The 21,985-nt window shown below is 36.4% G+C and overlaps 1 long non-coding RNA gene across 1 annotated transcript in view; it reads right to left on the reverse strand.

Annotated features, from left to right (window-relative positions):
- Positions 1-2,508: 2,508 nt before the first annotated feature.
- LOC138309752 (uncharacterized) overlaps positions 2,509-21,985 on the reverse strand; it is a 50,586-nt gene continuing 31,109 nt past the window's right edge. Inside the window, exons 2-3 of the long non-coding RNA XR_011206320.1 lie at positions 9,282-9,562; positions 2,509-4,932 (exon numbers count right to left, since the gene is read on the reverse strand). This is a non-coding gene — a long non-coding RNA (uncharacterized lncRNA). The remainder of the gene's footprint in view (positions 4,933-9,281; positions 9,563-21,985) is intronic.

The following is a 21,985-nucleotide window of genomic DNA, read 5'->3' on the forward strand; positions in this document are numbered from 1 at the left end:
CAATGAACATGTTTCAAGACCATTACTTGGCATTACAAACCAGGTGAGCGATACAGGCCCTCTGGGCCTCTTGTTTTGGTTAGATGGATTCTTAGATGTTGTCAAATAAGTTTGTTATGACAGTGAAATACATATGTACCAGCAGCATTTTTTTATACAAAAATAGTTATACAGAAAATAGTTTTCCAAACAAAGAATCCTCTTCCAAAAGTCGGTTTTACTCAAAATTAAAAAAAAAATATTTTCGAAAGTTATTTTACTCAAAATTGTCGGAACAGAACCGAATCATTAATTCCGTACCTCTAATATAAAATTCCTAATTGAAACTAGGCAATGACTTGTATTCTAAACGAGGGGAACGAATAGAATACGTAATTTTATGTCATGTTTATATCGGAGATGAATTTCATTACCTTTTCAAACGTGAAAATATGGATATTACAGCTATAAGGTCAAAATGTTTTGCTTAGAACTATGTCAAATATTATTCTTTTTTTTTATTTAAACGTTAAAATGTGTAACATTACGTCATTTTGTCATCATTGTTTACTGACGTCAACCATTACGTCATATTGAATTTTAATATGGAAAAGCGTTACAGGTTTTATTACATTTGTGACATATGTAAAAATATTACACGGGTAATTACGAGGATATCAGGCAGATTATATAAAACTAGATGAAATAATTGAGTAGTAAAATCGACTTTATTGAACCCAACTATTAGAAGCACATATCAAAGTCTCACGCAGAATATGCTCCCTAATTGTTCATCTATTTTTATCGCGATGAGGATAATCTACCAAAATATGTTGATGCTGCATCATTAAATAAGTATTTTTTATTTACTTTTTCATACTAAATGCGACTTTCTGATTGGTAAATTCTTTTCCTTGCAACCAGTCCTGTCTAAAACGACCACCAAATGATGATGCTACAACCAAATAGTATTTATACATAGCTAAAATTGTTCCATTAGAACAATAGTAATGTGGTCTTATTAAGCAGATGATCTTTATGGAGAGGTAGTCGATAAAGCTGGCAGTTTGTACTGTAGTCCATTGCTCATTGTTATCCAATCTAAACTCAATGCTTAAATATATATATTTGAATAGATAGATTGATGACTTCATGAGTTTTAAAGACAATGAAATGGAATGAATTATTTATCAAATGTTTATTGAAGTATATCACACACGCCCATTCGGGTAACAAACACACCATACATACAAATAAATGTAAAACATCATTAAAATGTTAAAATCAGAAAATATTCATGCTATGGACTATGGAGCGTCTCTCGCGGACAGTATCTAAAGTATTACTGATAAGGGCAAAAACTTCAAGAAGTAAAATGTGCTGTAATTTTTCATACTCGCGAATAAAGAAGAGCTTTTTTGAAATATTTTATTCACGGCCAAAAAGTTACATACATTTTGATAATTACAATACATATATACATGTACTTAAAATGCAAAGTAGTACAAATTGGAGCTGACAGCACAGTTATATATCATGCAGTGTAGTAAAATGCGGTCAGCCCATAAAGCAAGCAGTATAAATTAATAAAAAATAATTTTCATCCAAACATACATAAAGCATGTGTCTTATAGCTTTTGTTTTAAGGCATACATGTCTGTCTGTCCAATCGATTTTCTCCAATAGATCACAGCTTAATTCGTCAAACCTGATGGTTTTCAATAAATTCTTGAAGACAAAATAACGTATATTTGTTCAGTTATGATACGTATAATGTATACGGATAAGCATATGATATTTCATCGCTTACGTTTATTGATAAAAAATATTGATTTTAACAACTTAATAGGTTATTGTGGTATAACTCCAGCAAAAAATCTAATTTGTTATCCACTATTCCAACATAGAGTACATTGTCGTTAAGATGTTAAAAAGTTCATCAAAATGTTTATGCTTTCGATTTGAAAGTATGCGAGCTAAAGTCTTCCAAAATAGCCTAAGATACGGTGTAACTAACAAGGAACTGTACAGTTGGTATAATCTTTCTTAAACAAAAACAATAGGCCAATAAGTTATTTCCCATTAAACTAATTATGGAAACAGATATGCCGTAGTGAGGGAATTCGATAGATATCAAAACGATATTGGTAAAGCACGAATTACCGTCGAATAGTCCCACCTCCCGGTCGATAGTGACGTTACCAAACTCACTTCAAAATTTGACGTCACAATCACTGGAAGATGCATGGGACTAATCGATGGTAAATTGTGTTTTTTCCGCGTCTTTTTGTGATATAGAAACCGATATGTATTGGAGGAACTCTTTTCAATATGGATGTGTGCAGGATTGGGAAGCAAAAAACATATCGATTTTTTACTTTTAATGAGCTTTTTTTTATTTATACTTACGAAAAAAAATCTTTTATTACAATTGATTATTGTAGGTTTGACGTTATTTCTGCAAATTGCATAGTTATATTGCTGCCCTTTTGAAATATCTTTTAAAAAATCCTTTTTTTTACTTCCTTCCCTGCGTTGAATTCACTACATATACTGGATTATCATTGGATTGGTCCTGATATGTATTTGTTGTTCTATTTTGGTCATTTTGATACCTTATTAGTCTACTTCGGTTGAAAAATGTCAATGTAATGACTATTTTTCATTTTTTAGTTAAATTCGTGATGGCGGCCATCTTGATGACGTCATAACCGGAAGTTCATCCCAACTTATGCAATGTTAACATTTTGATTTGTAATCAGTGGGTCAGAAGGGTTCAGAAAAATATTAGTTCGGCGGTTTGGGGGTGCATGTGGGACCCTCCTTGCCCATGGTCTATAAGGGTAAAGTCTGATTTGACATCATATTTCATTACCTTATTGACTTCGATTAACGACTTCATAGGACGATTTAACATCTTGGGACTACAGAAAGGGACCATACGTTCCGTAAAAAAATCCGTTCCGTAATTATTGGATGATAGGCTGAACAGATTCGTGTTAGAAACGCAATTGTTCTCTGATATCAAGATGTTACTACAATCAAAAAGTCAGTATTTAAAGAAAAATGTAATGCTATATTTCTTAGCAAGAGAAAAATAATATTGTATTCTACAGACAGACACACAGGCAGACTGACTTCAGTAAACAAGTATGTTAGCTAAATCATTTTATAATATGATGAAGAAGCGTATGCGTAGATAGATATATAGTTAAGGGAGTGGGACGATAGGCTCTCCCGTAGTCAGTATAATGTGACTAGGTGAAGTGTGTTGCTGGGTGACTGGTTAACTATATAGAAAGAGACATTATTTCCCTTATGATTATAATATTATAATGATTTCTCTTCGGATTTATTGCACAAGCTGGTTTAGTATCGCCAATTAATATTCAATATAAATGCAGAGGAAATATTATATATGTTCACAATTTCACATTACAGTTTTATATCTATTCAAAGGCAACCACTATCTGTATGCAAATTATGGTAACAGCAGTATATTATGTGATATGTAAAGTATCGCGGATACTTTTTACTGCTATTTTAGCGTCTAATAAACCGAATACTACTGGACATCATAAAGCTTTTGATCATTTATGCTATGGATCTTTATTTATACTGTGATTTTAAAATGTGTGTAAAATAATTATTAATTGGATTGTATTGTAATGCATTGTGAAATGATTCAACATCGTGTATTTTTATTTATTTATTTATTTTTTTTTTTTTTTTGGCATTTATAATATCAATGATCACTTCCATGTATGAATAAGATAACAGGATGTCTTTTGTAATGAAATGAGTGCTTTGAAATCATTTTGATATTAAATAGATAAAACGTGTTGGGTTTTCATCCAATTTTCTAAAATTTGGCGGTAGGGAGTATTCTTTATAAATATCTAATATATAATTTATTTTATTCCCCTTATCTGTAGAATGAACACATTTTCAATCTTGAACACTTTTTGTCCTTGCTTAAATCATGCGCTGATGATATCCCATATAATTATCAATACATGGTATAACTTGTCATAAACGGTTCTTTTCTAGTTCAGATCCACGAATTCCGCATAATTAAATGACAATTTACACTCTATTTCTAGTTAAAATACTCTTTTGTATCCACTGTGCTTGTATATTTTTCATAACATAAACATGCAATATGCCACTTTCAAAATTGCAAAGTGAAGCATGTTGTATTTATAAAACAAACTATAACATATATTTGAATATAACAGCAAAATGTATGTAATTACTATTACATGAACGTGGATAATTTAGCAAACACTTTTACTATAATTTGACTTTTAACTAAAACATAACAATAGGATTAATCATCGATTTGATGCAATGTGTTTTGATATTTTTCAAACATCAATTTAAGCAAATGGTATTTATTTACGAACACGCATACTATCATCACATGCACGTGGCTAACTTAAAGAATATTTTAACCATTTGGCTTCAGATATGCAAAAAGAATTTATAAGTGTTCCCGTATAGATGGCTAATCTTGTAATAGAAAGATGATGAAATTATATAAATAAAATAAACAAAATATAAAAAATATTTTTTAAAAATATATAAAAAAAAGAAGTTTGTATTATTTAAAAATGTAGTCCTTCGACCTGTAAACATTTCGTGTTGTTTTTGTTACACCTTTTATCACGCTATTAATCATCTTAATCTGGTCCCTTGAGAAGATATCGGGAGTCCTAATTGGCTTTTTATATACCCTGTGATGCTTGCCTTCCTTGTTCACAACAGCACACAAATAGTCCCGGGCAGTTGATGTCACGTTAAGGTATTTGCCGATGCTCACTAACGTCGGTATAAGGTTTTCTTTCAGATCCTCGTATCTAACAACTAGAGAGCGGTTTGCAAACATCCTCTGCCAGACTAAGTATGACGTTTTCCAACCAATCAAGTTATCTTTAACCCATGAGTTCCATTCTACAACATAAAACAACAATAAATGTATCGTCTTTGCTTATTAAAGATTTACCTCCCTTGGGTTATGTATCCATTGGGACGCTATTACTTTGTGAGGTAAATTTACTTTGTTTTATTCCCATAAAACGATAACGTTAAGCCTGAAAACACATGACGTTACAATCAACACCTACACACAAGGGCAGATAACTATATGCAAATACAGAATATTTTTTATATCATAATCATATTATCAAACATCTTATTTAATGTGTCAAAAAAGTTCTGCGCTTGATGCACAACATTTTGATATCTTTTCATAGCTTGAACTTAAAATATGACATACTTAAGCACAGTTTATACTTACAATAACATATGAATATACTTTTTATCATAGATATCATTTATATGTATGGTTCAAAGAAAAAAACCTAAACGCCTATCGATAGTGATGTATTTCTGAACTGAAGACCACATTTCTTTCGTGTGCGACTTACTTTCGCGATTTTTTCGCGATTCATGCAAAGGTGACGATCAGGCTAATGTTAAAAATCCCACAGAATCAGTGATATCAAAAAGGCCTAAAGGACCTGAATTCTTCGAAATCATTTTCATAAAAACTACCTGCATAAACATGCCGAAATAGTTTAGCCTTTGTTAAATATTCTATATTTTTATAAAAAATTGAGGCATTTTCTGTCTATGTGTAAATTAGTTTTGAAATCAAAATTTGGGAAAACAGTTTTTGACATTTGTTGAAAACAACGAGTGCAGGAAGCTTTGTTAGTTTACCTAGCTATATGATTACAGGTCATGTTTCCAAAGTCCGATGTAAGTGAAAGTAATAATATCAGATGCTAAATATCATGGTAGCACTTTCGAAAATATTTGTTGCCATAGTAACAAAACGAAGGCCTCTGATTGGCTGAAATTTCAACAATGTCAGATTCGGGTGAAAACTGGTATAGGGCTATGAAATATGCTGAATAACATGGTATCATTTTCAAGAAGAATGGTTGCCATGTAAACAAAATGGAAGGCCTCTATGATTGGTTGAATTATAAATATTAATAGTTTGTTTGGTCCTATTGCTATGGTCATGTAAACGGCCTCCCATGTATGCCGGTGTGTTGCGTGTATGTTGTGCGAGGTGCGTGTTTTCGGCGGAGACTATAAGTGGAATCTGTTGCCCTTTTTATAGTGCTATATCCAACTGAAGCATGCCGCTGAAGACACCAAGCAACACACCGCACCCGGTCACATTATACTGACAACGGGTTGAAAACCAGTCGTCCACTCCCTTTTTGCTGAGCGCTAAGCAGGAGCAGAAACTACCACTTTTATAGACTTTGGGTGTGTCTCGGCCAGGGGAACAGAACCCATGAGCCTTCCTCACAGGGCGAACGCTCAAATCAAGGCCAAAAGTGAGGCGGGTGCCAAAGGAGGGAGGCATTAGGAAGGATAAAGTCAGTTACGGAAGAATAGAAAAGATAAGATCCTAAATGCATTTTTGTCAAGTAACAAAATCAAAGAGGCCCTCTGATTTTGGTCGAAATTTTTCCCCCCCCCCCCCCCCCCCCCCCCCCCCCCCCCCCCCCCCTATTGTAGCCCTTATCGTGCTGGAATTTTTTAAAGATTGAACATATTTATATTGAAAATCAAATCAACTCTGTTTCGTCTTTTTTTATTTAATTTTTTATTTTTATTTTAATCTTTAGTTTTTATATATTTTTTATTAGGTCGTTCTGACCCGAAGGATCAGGTTGAACCTATTGTCATCATTCATTGTCCTTCGTCTCCTATGCCGGTCCGCCGTCCACCCGTACCCTGTGCATAAAATTATCATTTATCCGACTTGTTCAAATTAATGACCTTGACTTCATTCAAGGTAATTGGAGTCAAAAAGGCTAAAAAATGTAAATCACTTCTTCTCAAGAACCAAAAGCCCCAGGGTACTCATATTAGGTCTGCGGTATACTGGGATGAAGGGCTACCACGTTTGTTAAAATAAATGACCTTGATCTTTATTCAAGGTCACAAAGGTCAAATTAGATAAAATCTTTAAATGCCTTCTTGAGAATAACTAAGAGATCATAGAGAGGGTGATTTTGGTTCTGTAGCATGCTGGACATGAAAGGGCTACCAAGTTTGTTCAAATAAATTACCTTGATCTGCAATCAAGGTAACGGGTGTCAAAAAGCTACAATTGTAGATAACTTCTTGTGAATAACTGGGAGGCATAGAGACCTGCAATTGGGCCTGTGGCATACTGGGATGAATGGCTACCAAGTTTGTTTAAATGAATGACCTTGATATTTATTCAAGGTCACAGGAGTCATATAAGCTAATAAAATTAACGACTTCTACTGAATAACTAAGAATCCTAGAGACCTGATATTTAGCCTGTGACATGCTTGGACGGATAGCTTCAAAGTTTGTTCAAGTGAATAACCTTGACTATCATTCAAGGTCACAGTGGTTGAATAGGTTTAAATCTTTTAACGATTTCTTGTAAATAACTAAGAGGCCTAGAGACAGGATATTGGATTTGTAGCATGGTTGGGATCAAGAGACCTACATTTATGGTATAATTCATCAAATATATCAGAACCTGAACTTCTTCTAATAAAAGAGTTCTATTGTATTGCCTTAATTGTTTGCACCTACAGTATTATTTGATCTGCGGTATGGTACCAATTGTCAGATAACCATTAAGGAGCCCTGAAGCATCTTGTTCAATTTGTGATAGATTTTTATCTTCATAAGCGAGCTGGACTTAGCTGAATTTGTATCTTTTGTGTTTGAGTCGCTAACGGAAAATATATTTTGGATCATCCTATGATCTTAATACAAATACCATTTTTTAAATGTTTTTTAATCATCTATGGCAAATTTTGATTTTTAGGCAATAAGCCTGGCTACATTTCAGACTATCAAATGCATTTTTTCCCGGATTAAATTTTTTTGGATAAGTATGTTATAAGATTCTAAAGCATGTTTTTAGCTCACCTGGCCCGAAGGGTCGGTGAGCTTATGTCATGGTGCGGCGTCGTCCGTCGTCCGTACGTCCGTCCATCAACATTTCATTTAAATCGCTACTAGTCATAGAGTTCCACATGGATTGTGACCAAATTTGGCACACAAACATTTCGTTGGGTGAAGGGGAACAGAACTTGTATAAATTTTGGCTCTGACCCCCCAGGGGCAGGAGGGGCGGGGCCTGATAGGGGTAATGGAGGTAAATCTTATAAATCGCTACTTGTCCTAGATTTCTGCATGGATTGTAACCAAATTTGACCACAAACATCCTTGGGAGAAGAGGAACAGAACTTGCATAAATTTTGGCTCGACCCCCCCCCCCTCCCCCCTGGGCAGGGGGAGGGGCGGGGTTAATAGGACGCTAATTAATCAAACAAACAAACAAACAAACCAATAGGGGTAATGGAGGTAAATCCTATAAATCGCTACTTGTCCTAGAGTTCTGCATGGATTGTAACCAAATTTGGCCACAAACATCCTTGGGAGAAGGGGAACAGAACTTGTATAAATTTTGGCTCGACCCCCCCTCCCCCCTAGGGCAGGAGGGGCGGGGTTAATAGGACGCTAATTAATCAAACCAAACAAACAAAACAATCCAATAGGGTAATGGAGGTAATCCTATAAATCGCTACTTGTCCTAGAGTTCTGCATGGATTGTAACCAAATTTGGCCACAAACATCCTTGGGGGAAGGGGAACAGAACTTGTATAAATTGGCTCTGACCCCCGCGAGGCAGGAGGGGAGGAGCCCAATAGTGGAAATAGAGGTAAATCCTATAAATCGCTACTTGTCCTAGAGTTCTCCATGGCTTGTAACCAAATTTGGCCACAAACATCCTTGGGGGAAGGGGAACAGAACTTATATAAATTTTGGCTCTGACCCCTCAGGAGCAGGAGGGGCGGGGCCCAATAGGGAAATAAAAGGTAAATATTCAAATTCCTTCAGAAAAGAAACAATGAACCGGTATTCAGAACATGACTTGACATTACAAACCAGGTGAGCGATAACAGGCCCCCTGGGCCTCTTGTTTTATAAGTAGAGCAAAAACGAATATTCTCAATTTTTATTCTGCCAAAATATTTAAATGAATTGCTTGAAAAATCAATTTGTAGTAAAAAAATTAATACATGTCATGATAAATAGGTATACATTAAGAAATGGTGTATTTTTAATAACAAAAATAATAAAATAAAACAAGGAGTCATTTTTCCACTTACCAATGCTTTGTTAGAAAACATGATTTTAGGCCCTTTATGCCTTTTAAAAAAATACAAAAGAAATAAAAAGCATGTGCAATCGAAAATACAAAAACTCGTATGATATACACTTACTCGATGAATTGTAAGTTGATCTATCGACTTCGGCTTTATGGTCATTCCCCTTTGTCTTGCTTATGTTACCATAATGCCAGTTAAAGAAGGCCCTTATCGAATCATATGGGTTTCTAACCAGAATTATTGCCTTGTCAAACTGCTCCCAATTCCCTTGTAACGTTTGAATGACTTTTGTAGAATAAACACGCCTTTGTTTTTATTGTCAGGAAATACGCATTCTCCTGGGAATCCAGTGGCATTTAAAAGGCCATTACAGTAAACGGTGCCAGTACAGTAACCTACAATAAAAAACAAGTATTTTAGCTCTTTATACAAAGAACATACATGTATATACCCGCATATCACGAACATATTTTTACAGTAATAAGTATTGAAAACCAAACCGAGTCATAGTGATTAATAAAACTACTCTACAACTGAACAGAGTAAATGATAGACTACACAAAACAGTCTACTACAAAAATACATATAGCAAGTTATAACAAAAATACATATAGCAAGCTACTCGAGATTACACTACACATACAAAATGTAACAGCGCACTACAAGACTACACATAACAGGCTACTGCAAAACTACACATAAGAAGCTACTACAAAGCCACACAGAGCAAGCTAATTCAAATATACACATAACAAATTACTACAAGGCCACACAAAACAAGCTGCTACACAGCCACACAAACAAGCTGCTACAAAGCCACACATAACAATCTGCTACAAAGCCACACATAACAATCTGCTACAAAGCCATACATAACAAGCTGCTACAAAGCCACACATAACAAGCTGCTACAAAAGCCATACATAACAAGCTGCTACAAAGCCACACATAACAAGCTGCTACAAAGCCACACATAACAAGCTGCTGCAACAAAGCCACACATAACAAGCTGCTACAAAGCCACACATAACAAGCTGCTACAAATGCCACACATAACAAGCTGCTACAAAGCATACATAACAAGCTGCTACAAAGCCACACATAACAAGCTGCTACAAAGCCACACATAACAAAGCTGCTACAAAGCCACACATAACAAGCTGCTGCCACACATAACAAGCTGCTACAAAGCCACACATAACAAGCTGCTACAAAGCCACACATAACAAGCTGCTACAAAGCCACACATAACAAGCTGCTACAAAGCCACACATAACAAGCTGCTACAAAGCCACACATAACAAGCTGCTACAAGCCACACATAACAAGCTGCTACAAAGCCACACATAACAAGCTGCTATAAAGCCACACATAACAAGCTGCTACAAGCCACACATAACAATCTGCTACAAAGCCACACATAACAAGCTGCTACAAAGCCATACATAACAAGCTGCTACAAAGCCACACATAACAAGCTGCTACAAAGCCACACATAACAAGCTGCTACAAAGCCACACATAACAAGCTGCTACAAAGCCACACATAACAAGCTGCTACAAAGCCACACATAACAAGCTGCTACAAAGCCACACATAACAAGCTGCTACAAAGCCACACATAACAATCTGCTACAAAGCCACACATAACAAGCTGCTACAAAAGCCACACATAACAAGCTGCTACAATGCCACCACAACATAACAAGCTGCTACAAAAGCCACACATAACAAGCTGCTACAAGCCACACATAACAAGCTGCTACAAAGCCACACATAACAAGCTGCTACAAAGCCACACATAACAAGCTGCTACAAAGCCACACATAACAAGCTGCTACAAAGCCACACATAACAAGCTGCTACAAAGCCACACATAACAAGCTGCTACAAAGCCACACATAACAAGCTGCTACAAAGCCACACATAACAAGCTGCTACAAAGCCACACATAACAAGCTGCTACAAAGCCACACATAACAAGCTGCTACAAAGCCATACATAACAATCTGCTACAAAGCCACACATAACAAGCTGCTACAAAGCCACACATAACAAGCTGCTACAAAGCCACACATAACAAGCTGCTACAAAGCCCACACAATAACAAGCTGCTACAAAGCCACACATAACAAGCTGCTACAAAGCCACACATTAACAAGCTGCTACAAAGCCACACATAACAAGCTGCTACAAAGCCACACATAACAAGTGCTACAAAGCCACACATAACAAGCTGCTACAAAGCCACACATAACAAGCTGCTACAAAGCCACAACATAACAAGCTGCTACAAAGCCACACATAACAAGCTGCTACAAAGCCATACATAACAAGCTGCTACAAAGCCACACATAACAAGCTGCTACAAAGCCACACATAACAAGCTGCTACAAAGCCACACATAACAAGCTGCTACAAAGCCACACATAACAAGCTGCTACAAAGCCACATAACAAGCTGCTACAAAGCCACACATAACAACTGCTACAAACCACACAACAAACTGCTACAAAGCCACACATAACAAGCTGCTACAAAGCCACACATAACAAGCTGCTACAAAGCCACACATAACAAGCTGCTACAAAGCCACACATAACAAGCTGCTACAAAGCCACACATAACAAGCTGCTACAAAGCCACACATAACAAGCTGCTACAAAGCCACACATAACAAGCTGCTACAAAGTCATACATAACAAGCTGCTACAAAGCCTCACATAACAAGCTGCTACAATGCCACACATAACAAGCTGCTACAAAGTCATGTTGTCTATTAAACTACAATTATATACAATGAAAAGGTCGTTTACTTATTTGTGTTCATATCCCATTTTCAACTACTTAAAATATCGCAGGTAGGGCGCCCTGCAGGTAGGGCGTTAGAATTGTACCTGCTGCCCCTATTGCATGATCGTAAAAGGCGACTTAATTTAGGATCTTATCTTTTCTCTTCTTCCTAACTGACTTTATCTTTCCTAATGCCTCCCTTGGCACCGCCTCACTTTTGGCCTTCAGTTGAGCGTTCGCCCCTGTGAGGAAGGCTCTGGGTTCTGTCCCCTGGCCGAGACACACCAAAGTCTATAAAAGTGGTAGTTTCTGCTCCTGCTTAGCGTTCAGCATACAGGGAGTGGGACGACTGGTTTGCCCGTTGTCAGTATAATGTGACCTGGTGGGGTGTGTTGCTTGGTGTCTTCGGCGGCATGCTTCAGTGATATAGCACTATAAAAAGGGCAGCAATATCGATGTTTTGGGGGTTAATTTTCGAAAGAAAGGCGGTCTCGTTAGTAAGTCTATCATACTTTACAGGATACATGGCTTCCAAAATAAGACGGACTTAAAAGGAGGCCAGTCCTGAAAATATGCCTGGGATTTCATACCAAAAATATGTATATATAAGCCGCGGATTATTATATAGATTTCACCTGCTGTTAACATTTGTCGTAATATACCTGAAGTCTGTGGGAAGAATGCATTACTTGAACACCCATGGATATATTTATCACAAAAAGGTTGTAATGAAACTTTCAAAATTATTTCTGAAACTCAAGTGAAATCAATCGTGGCTTCCATATCACATGAATGTTTGTAATTAAGACATATATTGAAGTTCTTACCTATAGTGATATCCCATAATGCAAAAAGTAAAAACGTTCAGAAACAAATGTTTAAACAGATCGGCAAAGTCGAACGTACTGCAAGTCATCAGATCCCAGATGAATTAACCCATAATCCAAATGTGAACCTACAATGACCCCACAAAACACGTCCATATATATTAAAAAAATGTTCTTACCTTAAAAACTATTCCAACAATACTACACATAGTTAGTTATAACTCATTAGTTTATTTCTTACAGATGTCCAAACACAATTTACTACCACAACAATACAGATGACAAGTAAACAATCGTTTTGTTTCTTTGTCTATTGTCGCATACCAAGATACTGCTTTAATATCACACACATTTAAACAATAAGTCGTCGAGTGATTTTCAAGACTTCCCCTAGCTAGAGCTCTACATAGTTCAATACACCTTTTTTGTACATCGTTTATTGTATCTTTATTTCGAAAACTATTCCATCAACATTACTTAGTACTTAATAGTAAAAAAGTTAACTCGAATTTCGATACTCGACTTAATGTCACTATCGTTCTCTTGATATGTATGTACAAATCATATACAAGCATTGGCTGGGTCAAATCCTGATGTAAGTGCACAGAGTTGGTGCACTCAGATGCTGCCATGGCTTTAATTCTCTGCCGTATTAAAGATGACGCAGTTTATATTAAAAAATCAAAAAAAAAAAATATAAAAAAAAAACTGAATAGATTTTAGCATTAGTACTGGCAACAGTGTTATATGTTTGTTAAAATGTTGTAGTGTTTCTATTACTAACAGTCTGGATTTAAGTATCGATAATTTATTCTAATAATAATTACACGGCGTTAGGCTTCTCATTATAACACTAAGCTAAATTTAACAGTTTTAAGTTTTCACTCCTCCAACCATGCCGAACCAGAGTATCCAGTTTTTTTTGAAATCCGATTCCACCCCCCCCCCACACCACCACCCCACCCCCCGCCCCCACCCAGCATTTTCCACTAGTAATCCTGAACTTTTAAAGTTCCTTTCTATTCCTTATCGAAATTTATATTGTGAAACTAAATTTCAATCAAGATCACCAAATCCATAGCATTGTTATCTTGATATAATTACCTATCCCAGTGGGCACACGACGTTCGGGAAACGTTTTGGCAACGTCTTATTTAGGTTGCGACGTCGGGGACAATGTTGTGAGAAACGTTTTCCTCCAAACGTCCTAACGACATTTTCATTAATAAAAAAGTATAATTGTTGGAAACAACTTTTAATGGAAGCGAATGAATCTATTCAAAAAGTGATACATACAAGTAGGCCTTATACTTTTTTCAATAATTATTAACTAATTAAAAATAATAAATCATTTTTTTTCACTCGTAAATAGTTTGGATTTTTTAATTACAGATATTATGTAGATATAAATTGAATAAATGAACAAAACAAAAAGTATGATTATAAATACCAAGTTTACATACCGATTATCACGTCCAATATCTGAACTACCGAGTTGTGTTACCCCCCTTTCATTTTAAAACTGATCCGCTAGGGGTCAGTATTATTTATTTAAAACAAAACAAAAATACTATCATTATAATAAATCGTCTTTTTATACGAATACATTGTCATTTTATTTATATGACATATTACATATTATCCCAGCACACTACAAAAGGCCCTGCAGGTAGGGCGTTAGAATTGTACCTGCTGCCCCTATTGCATGATCGTAAAAGGCGACTAAATTTAGGATCTTATCTTTTCTATTCTTCCTAACTGACTTTTATCCTTCCTAATGCCTCCCTTGGCACCGCCTCACTTTTGGCCTTGAGTGAGCGTTCGCCCCTGTGAGGAAGGCTCTGGGTTCTGTCCCCTGGCCGAGACACACCAGAGTCTATAAAAGTGGTAGTTTCTTTACCTGCTTAGCGCTCAGCATACAGGCAGTGGGACGACTGGTTCGCCCGTTGTCAGTATAATGTGACCGGGTGGGGTGTGTTGCTTGGTGTCTTCGGCGGCATGCTCCAGTGATATAGCACTATAAAAATAGGGCAAAAGTTCCACTATACAAGAAGACACAACATGAATATACCGCAGTCTCCCGAAACACGCACCTCGCACAACATACACGCAACACACCGCATACATGGGAGGCCGTCTTTACATGACCATAGCTGTTAATAGGACGTTAATTAATGAAACAAACAAACAAACAAACAAACACTACAAAAATAGGAGTGGAAAGTCGTAAAGATTTGTTTGGTATTTGCGCGGTAATTTTCACTTCCGGTTTTTTGTTCATTCAAACTTTGTGTACACATGTGCTTCACGCGGATGACATTTCTTAGCTTTCGACAACATCTAAATAGGATAGCTTCCAGATACCGGCACCTATTTCAAGGTAAGTCTTTGCTGATTCGTATTTTCTATGTTATATTGCACAAACTTGTCTTCAAATAATGTGTTTGTTATATCTTTACCACGATAAGTTTTTTAGGTCACCTGAGACGAAGTCTCAAGTGACCTATTCTAATCGCCTTTTGTCCGTCGTCGTCCGTCGTCCGTCGTGCGTCGTCCGTCGTCCGTCGTATGTCCGTAAACAATTTACATTTTCGTCTTCTTCTCCAAAACTGCTGAAGCAATTTCAATGAAATTTTGCACAAAGCTTCTTAGGCATAAGGCCAATCAAAAATTGTGAATTATATGGTCCCCACCCCCCAGGGGGCTGTGGGAGGGCCAAAAGGGGTAAAATTGAGTAAAATTTCAAAAATCTTCTTCTCTACTCACAGATGTGGTAGAATCAAATACTCTTCATAGATAGAAAGGTCTTAAGGTCCTTTACAAAAATTGTGAATTATATGACCCTGGGGTTTCTAGTTTCCCCCTGGGGAGGGGTTAAGTTTACTATAGTTTATATTGGGAAAACACATTTTTGCGGATTATTTGGTCATTTGTAATAGGAAATGAGTCAAATGTTGTCAGAATTATCAGTATGAGATGGCCATTTAATCCTATTAACAAATTTTCTATGACTGACCCCCAGGGACTTTAGGGGCGGGGTCAAAAGGGGTCAAATAGGCTAAAACTTCAAAAATCTTCTTCTGAAATTCTGGAAATGGTAGAATCAAATATTTTTCATAAATAGAAAGGTCTTAAGGTCCTTTTACAAAAATTGTGAATTATATGACCCTGGGGTCTCGCGTTTCCCCCTGGGGGAGGGGGTCAAGTTTACTATAGTTTATATAGGGAAAACACATTTATGAGCATGTTTTGCCCAATTTTCATTGGGAACGACTCAAACTTGGTTAGAATTATTAGCCTGAGATAGAATTTTAATATCATATCCACATTGGTCCTGGCCGACCCCCAGGGACTTTAGGGGTGGGGTCAAAAGGGGTCAAATAGGCTAAAACTTCAAAAATCTTCTTCTGAAATTCTGGAAATGGTAGAATCAAATACTTTTCTTAAATAGAAAGGTCTTAAGGTCCTTTACAAAAATTGTGAATTATATGACCCTGGGGTCTCGCGTTTCCCCCTGGGGAGGGGGTCAAGTTTACTATAGTTTATATAGGGAAAACACATTTATGAGCATGTTTTGCTCAATTTTCATTGGGAACGACTCAAACTTGGTTAGAATTATTAGCCTGAGATAGCATTTTAATATCATATCCACATTGGTCCTGGCCGACCCCCTGGGGGCAGAGGGGTGGGGCTAAAAAAGGGTCAAATAGGCTAAAACTTCAAAAATCTTCTTCTGAAATTCTGGAAATGGTAGAATCAAATACTTTTCATAAATAGAAAGGTCTTAAGGTCCTTTACAAAATTTGTGAATTATATGACCCTAGGGTCTCGCGTTTCCCCTTGGGGAGGGGGTCAAGTTTACTATAGTTTATATAGGAAAAACACATTAATGAGCATTTTTTGCTCAATTTTCATAGGAAATGAGTCAAACTTGGTTAGAATTATTAGCCTGAGATAGCATTTTAATATCATATCCACATTGGTCCTGGCCGATCCCCTGGGGGCAGAGGGCGGGGCAAAAAAAAGGGTCAAATAGGCTAAAACTTCAAAAATCTTCTAAAATTCTGGATATAGTGGAATCAAATAATTATAGATGGAAAGGTCTTAAGGTGTTTTATAAAAAATTGTGAATTATATGACCTTGGGGTCTCACGTTACCCTCCGGGGAGGGGTCAAGTTTACTTTAGTTTATATAGGAAAAACATATTTGTGAACATTATTGCCCAATTTTCGTAGGAAATTAGTCAAACTTGATAAGAATTATTAGCCTAAGATATAGCATTTTAACATTCATATCCGTCCTCGAGGACCCCTTATGGGACCAGAGGGGCAGGACCAAAAAGGGTCAAAATTATTAAAATTTCAAAAAATACCTCTAAGTTCACAGGTTTGATGGAAGCAAATACTCTTCATAGTCTAAAAAGTGAAATTTATAAATCACTGACCAACTTCAAGGACCAGCATATAGTGTTAATATGTCTTTAATTTGTTTCATTATATATTCAAACTCAGGTGACCGTTATATCTTACCACGATAAGTTTTTTTTATCTATGTGTGTAGTCAGTATTATGGGTATGTATACACATATACAGTGGAACTTGGTTGATACGAACTCGGATAATTCGACAAACCTGCTTAATACGAAGTACTTTGAAGGTCCCGGCCGAATTCCTTTTTTATCTTTGTTTAAAGAACTCAGATAATTCGAATTCGGAAAACTAGAAAGAACTCTGACAATACGAAGTAAATTTGGGGTTCGAATGACAAAAATCATCCATAAATTGTTCTTTTAACTCGAAATTAGATTTTTTGGATAATGGGATCGCCGAAAATGCCGATTTCTTTTTTATAAATCTGCCGTAGAACGGCATTTCAAAACATATATCTAAGTTTTCTTGTTATAATTTTGCAACTACCATTGTCGATTTTGACATCTCTCTTGTTCACATCGTTTTACGACATGGAACTATTCTATATATACAAGTAAAGAGATAGTCACTAGACATAAGAACTCCGTTAAATCGAACACTCGGATCACTCGAAGTTCTATCTCGGTCCCTTCGATTTCGTTTTAAACGAGTTTCACTGTAGATATATCTACATGTATACAAATTCCCTGATATGCGTGTATCCTTTTTGTGTTTTCTATGTAATAACATACCGGTTTATGAAAATATATCGTCTAAATCAATATATAGACGTTTAATGTCTTATTCTGTTTTTCTTTTACAGATGAAAATGCTTACATAACTACACACGGAAGTACGTGAAATGGCGCCTACACAAACAGCCTTGGTTGAAGTTGATGCACCTATTTCATGCAGGATGAGCAGAAGACATTAAAATATTATACTTAAAACATTATAAACATTATATTTGTTTGTTATTGTACATCAAAATACTAGAATAATGAAAAGAAACAACGTAACACAAAACGTTGTGAAAACATTATATGAAAACGTTCAGCGGACGTTGTCAAAAAACGTTCCCCAAACTTGCATTAGCAATTTTTTTGCAACTTAAATGCAACGTTGCTTCTAAGTCAATCTGATTAAAATACAGATCCTTATTATCACTACGCTAGATAAGAGGATCTGAGAAAATCCCATTAGGGGTGATGTCCAGGTGACCTTTAGAATTGACCAATCAAATCGCTGCTGGTAAAATTTTGACAGTGAATTTCAAGGGACGAAATAGTTTGAAAATATGTCAGAATTATTTCCGTGTACGTAGTCATCTCGCCCAAAGAACACAATAAAGCTAATCGTATATTATCCCCCGCGAAACGCGTTTGCGGGGGATATTGATTTGGGCTCTGTCCGTCCGTCCGTCCGTCCGTCCGTCCGTCCGAGTATCGTTTCCGGGCTATAACTCCTAAACCGTTCAACTTGGCTACACGAAACTTTCTGTACATGTTAGGCTAGTGCTCTAGTTGTGCCTTTTTCTAATGGGAACCTTCCATTTTCAATACTTTTTCTGTTACCATGGAAACTTATTAAAAAATACCATATTATTAAAGTTTCCTTTCTATTCCGGGCTATAACTCGAAAACCGTTCAACTTGGCTACACGAAACATTCTGTACATGTTAGGCTAGTGCTCTAGTTGTGCCTTTTGCTAATGGGAACCTTTCATTTTCGATACTTTTTCTGTTACCATGGAAACTTATTCAAAAATACCATATTATTAAAGTTTCCTTTCTATTCCGGGCTATAACTCAAAAACCGTTCAATTTGGCTACACGAAACTTTCTGTACATGTTAGGCTAGTGCTCTAGTTGTGCCTTTTTCTAATGGGAACCTTTCATTTTCGATACTTTTTCTGTTACCATGGAAACTTATTCAAAAATACCATATTATTAAAGTTTCCTTTCTATTCCGGGCTATAACTCGAAAACCGTTCAACTTGGCTACACGAAACTTTCTGTACATGTTAGGCTAGTGCTCTAGTTGTGCCTTTTTCTAATGGGAACCTTCCATTTTCAATACTTTTTCTGTTACCATGGAAACTTATTAAAAAATACCATATTATTAAAGTTTCCTTTCTATTCCGGGCTATAACTCGAAAACCGTTCAACTTGGCTACACGAAACATTCTGTACATGTTAGGCTAGTGCTCTAGTTGTGCCTTTTGCTAATGGGAACCTTTCATTTTCGACACTTTTTCTGTTACCATGGAAACTTATTCAAAAAATACCATATTATTAAAGTTTCCTTTCTATTCCGGGCTATAACTCAAAAACCGTTCAATTTGGCTACACGAAACTTTCTGTACATGTTAGGCTAGTGCTCTAGTTGTGCCTTTTTCTAATGGGAACCTTCCATTTTCAATACTTTTTCTGTTACCATGGAAATTTATTAAAAAATACAACTGGGCGCGGGGGATAATGCCAAGCTTTGCGGCTCCTTGTCGTATTTGTATGTTGGGGCGAAATGGCGTTATCAATTGACAGAGCAACGTGCAGAAAATACATTTGATCTGAATTACACGTGGTATAAAGGTCATCCGAACATGACCCTTAATCGGATTTTCTCAGATCCTCTATTGAACGGAGTGATTATAAGGATCTGTATTTCAATCAGATTGCTTCTAGGTGTTACATGAGCTTCGTTTAACTACGTTGAAATGTCGAAGCAGAAGTATAATTGACATCTCTTACTGCACGTAGGCGTGTGTCTTATCATTACATAAAACAGCATGGGTGCGTGATTTTTTCATTTAGTATGATTAATGTTCAGATTGGTCACAGGTGAACCGATAGGCTAACTGTATACGTTGAACACAGCATAGTAATGACAACGAAAGTTTTATGATTGCATATAGTTAGATCGATTACGTAAATCCATTTGGGTATTAGAAAATAAAAACTAACCTACTCCTACCTAACGTATGTTCGCCAGTTTTAATTTTGCAACGGTATGTTATTGTAAAAATAGCGAAAAATAGACACTGACAAAAATACTTCATATACGATATTGGAAATAGATGAATATTATAAGACTATTTTATATGTGGATATGAAGGATAGTGATATTCTACCGAGAGTCACAAAATGTAGTAAAACTCGAGGCTTCCCAAGAGCTTAACAATATTATGTGATCAAAAGATTCACATCCACATTTGAAAAGTTATTTTTGACTCCTACTCCATCATTGTTTTTACAGATATCCTGCCATTTTTAATTATTTTTCTGTAGACAAGTTACAGGAAAATGCGATTGCAAATAAATTAACACGAAAATTGCTTGCGTAATTTACAAAAAAAAAGCATCAGCCTGGGTTCTGAAATTTGCGTTCACATTTTTAGGTCACCTGACCATAGGTCACGGTGACCTATTGCGATAGCCTTTTGTCCGTCGTCGTCCGTCGTCCGTCGTGCGTTAACTTTTTGTGATGAACACGATAACTTGAGTAAATGTGAACCGAGATTGATGAAACTTTGTATGTAGCTTAATATTAACAAGATCTCAGACGAGTTCGCGTTTTTTAGAAAATCCCTATCAGCACTCTAGCGGCTTCATTCCTTGAGTGATTTTGATCACACTTCACACAGACAAAGGATCATAATATCTCGGACAAGTTTGAGTGTGAAGATTGCCAGACTAAGGTCAAGGTTACTATTTTAAGATAATTTCTTTGTCAGCACTCTAGCGGCTTCATTCCTTGAGTGATTTTGATTAAACTGCACACAAATACAAAGGACTGAAAAAGTTTGAGTTTCAAGGTTGCAGGGTCAAGGTCAAGGTCACCGTTACTATTTTTAGAAAATCCTTTTCAGTGCTCTAGCGGCTTCATTCCTTGAGTGATTTTGATCAAACGTCACACAAATTTAAAGGACCATAATATTTTCGACAAGATACAATTTCAGGATTGCCAGGTCAAGGTCAAGGTCACTGTTTCTATTCTTAGGTCACCTGACCATACGTCATAGTGACCTACTGCAATAGCCTATTGTCCATCGTGCGTTAACTTTACTTTGTGAACATGATGACTTGAGTAAATGTTAAGGTTGATGAAACTTTGTATGCAGCCTTATATCAACAAGATTTCGTTCGAGTTCAAAAATGGAAATTATTCGACAGTAACGTACAAGTTACAGTACAGGCCAAGTGGACGGGCGCTTGTCCACTCGTCCACCGACTGATGAGTGGACATAGAGTGGACAGGACTGTCCACTACAATCCATTACTGTCCACTAAATACAGTGGTCCACCGTGGTCCACTGTATTGGGTGGGCATCCATTTATTTAGGATATATCCACGTGATACAGCGGATCGTGACGGTCCACCGTATAGAGTGGACGTCTAATGCACGATACGCTGTACCAGAGGGAAAAAGTTGATGATACCTATAATATTGATGTCGTTGTTTGACGATGTCCAGATGAAATAGAGTGGAAACATAGCCAGATATTTTGAGGCCATTGATTTTCCATACTAAAGAAACGAATGTCAGGGACTCATGAATTATGAAATATTCAAATATGTATTTTCATGTATATCTAATAGTGCCTAGTTATATTTATTTGTAATTTCAGGAATCAGAATGTAACGTTACTTCAAATATTGATGTATATTGTGCAGAATTTGCGGACGTGTCTGAAGACAAAACGGGAACGTTTCACAACGTCCATTGTATCTCGTATGTTATTAGAAAAGGGAAACTAAACAAAACAATATATTAACAACACCGAACAAAA

The sequence above is a fragment of the Argopecten irradians genome, chromosome 15, assembly GCF_041381155.1.
Source record: "Argopecten irradians isolate NY chromosome 15, Ai_NY, whole genome shotgun sequence".
Taxonomy (NCBI): domain Eukaryota; kingdom Metazoa; phylum Mollusca; class Bivalvia; order Pectinida; family Pectinidae; genus Argopecten; species Argopecten irradians.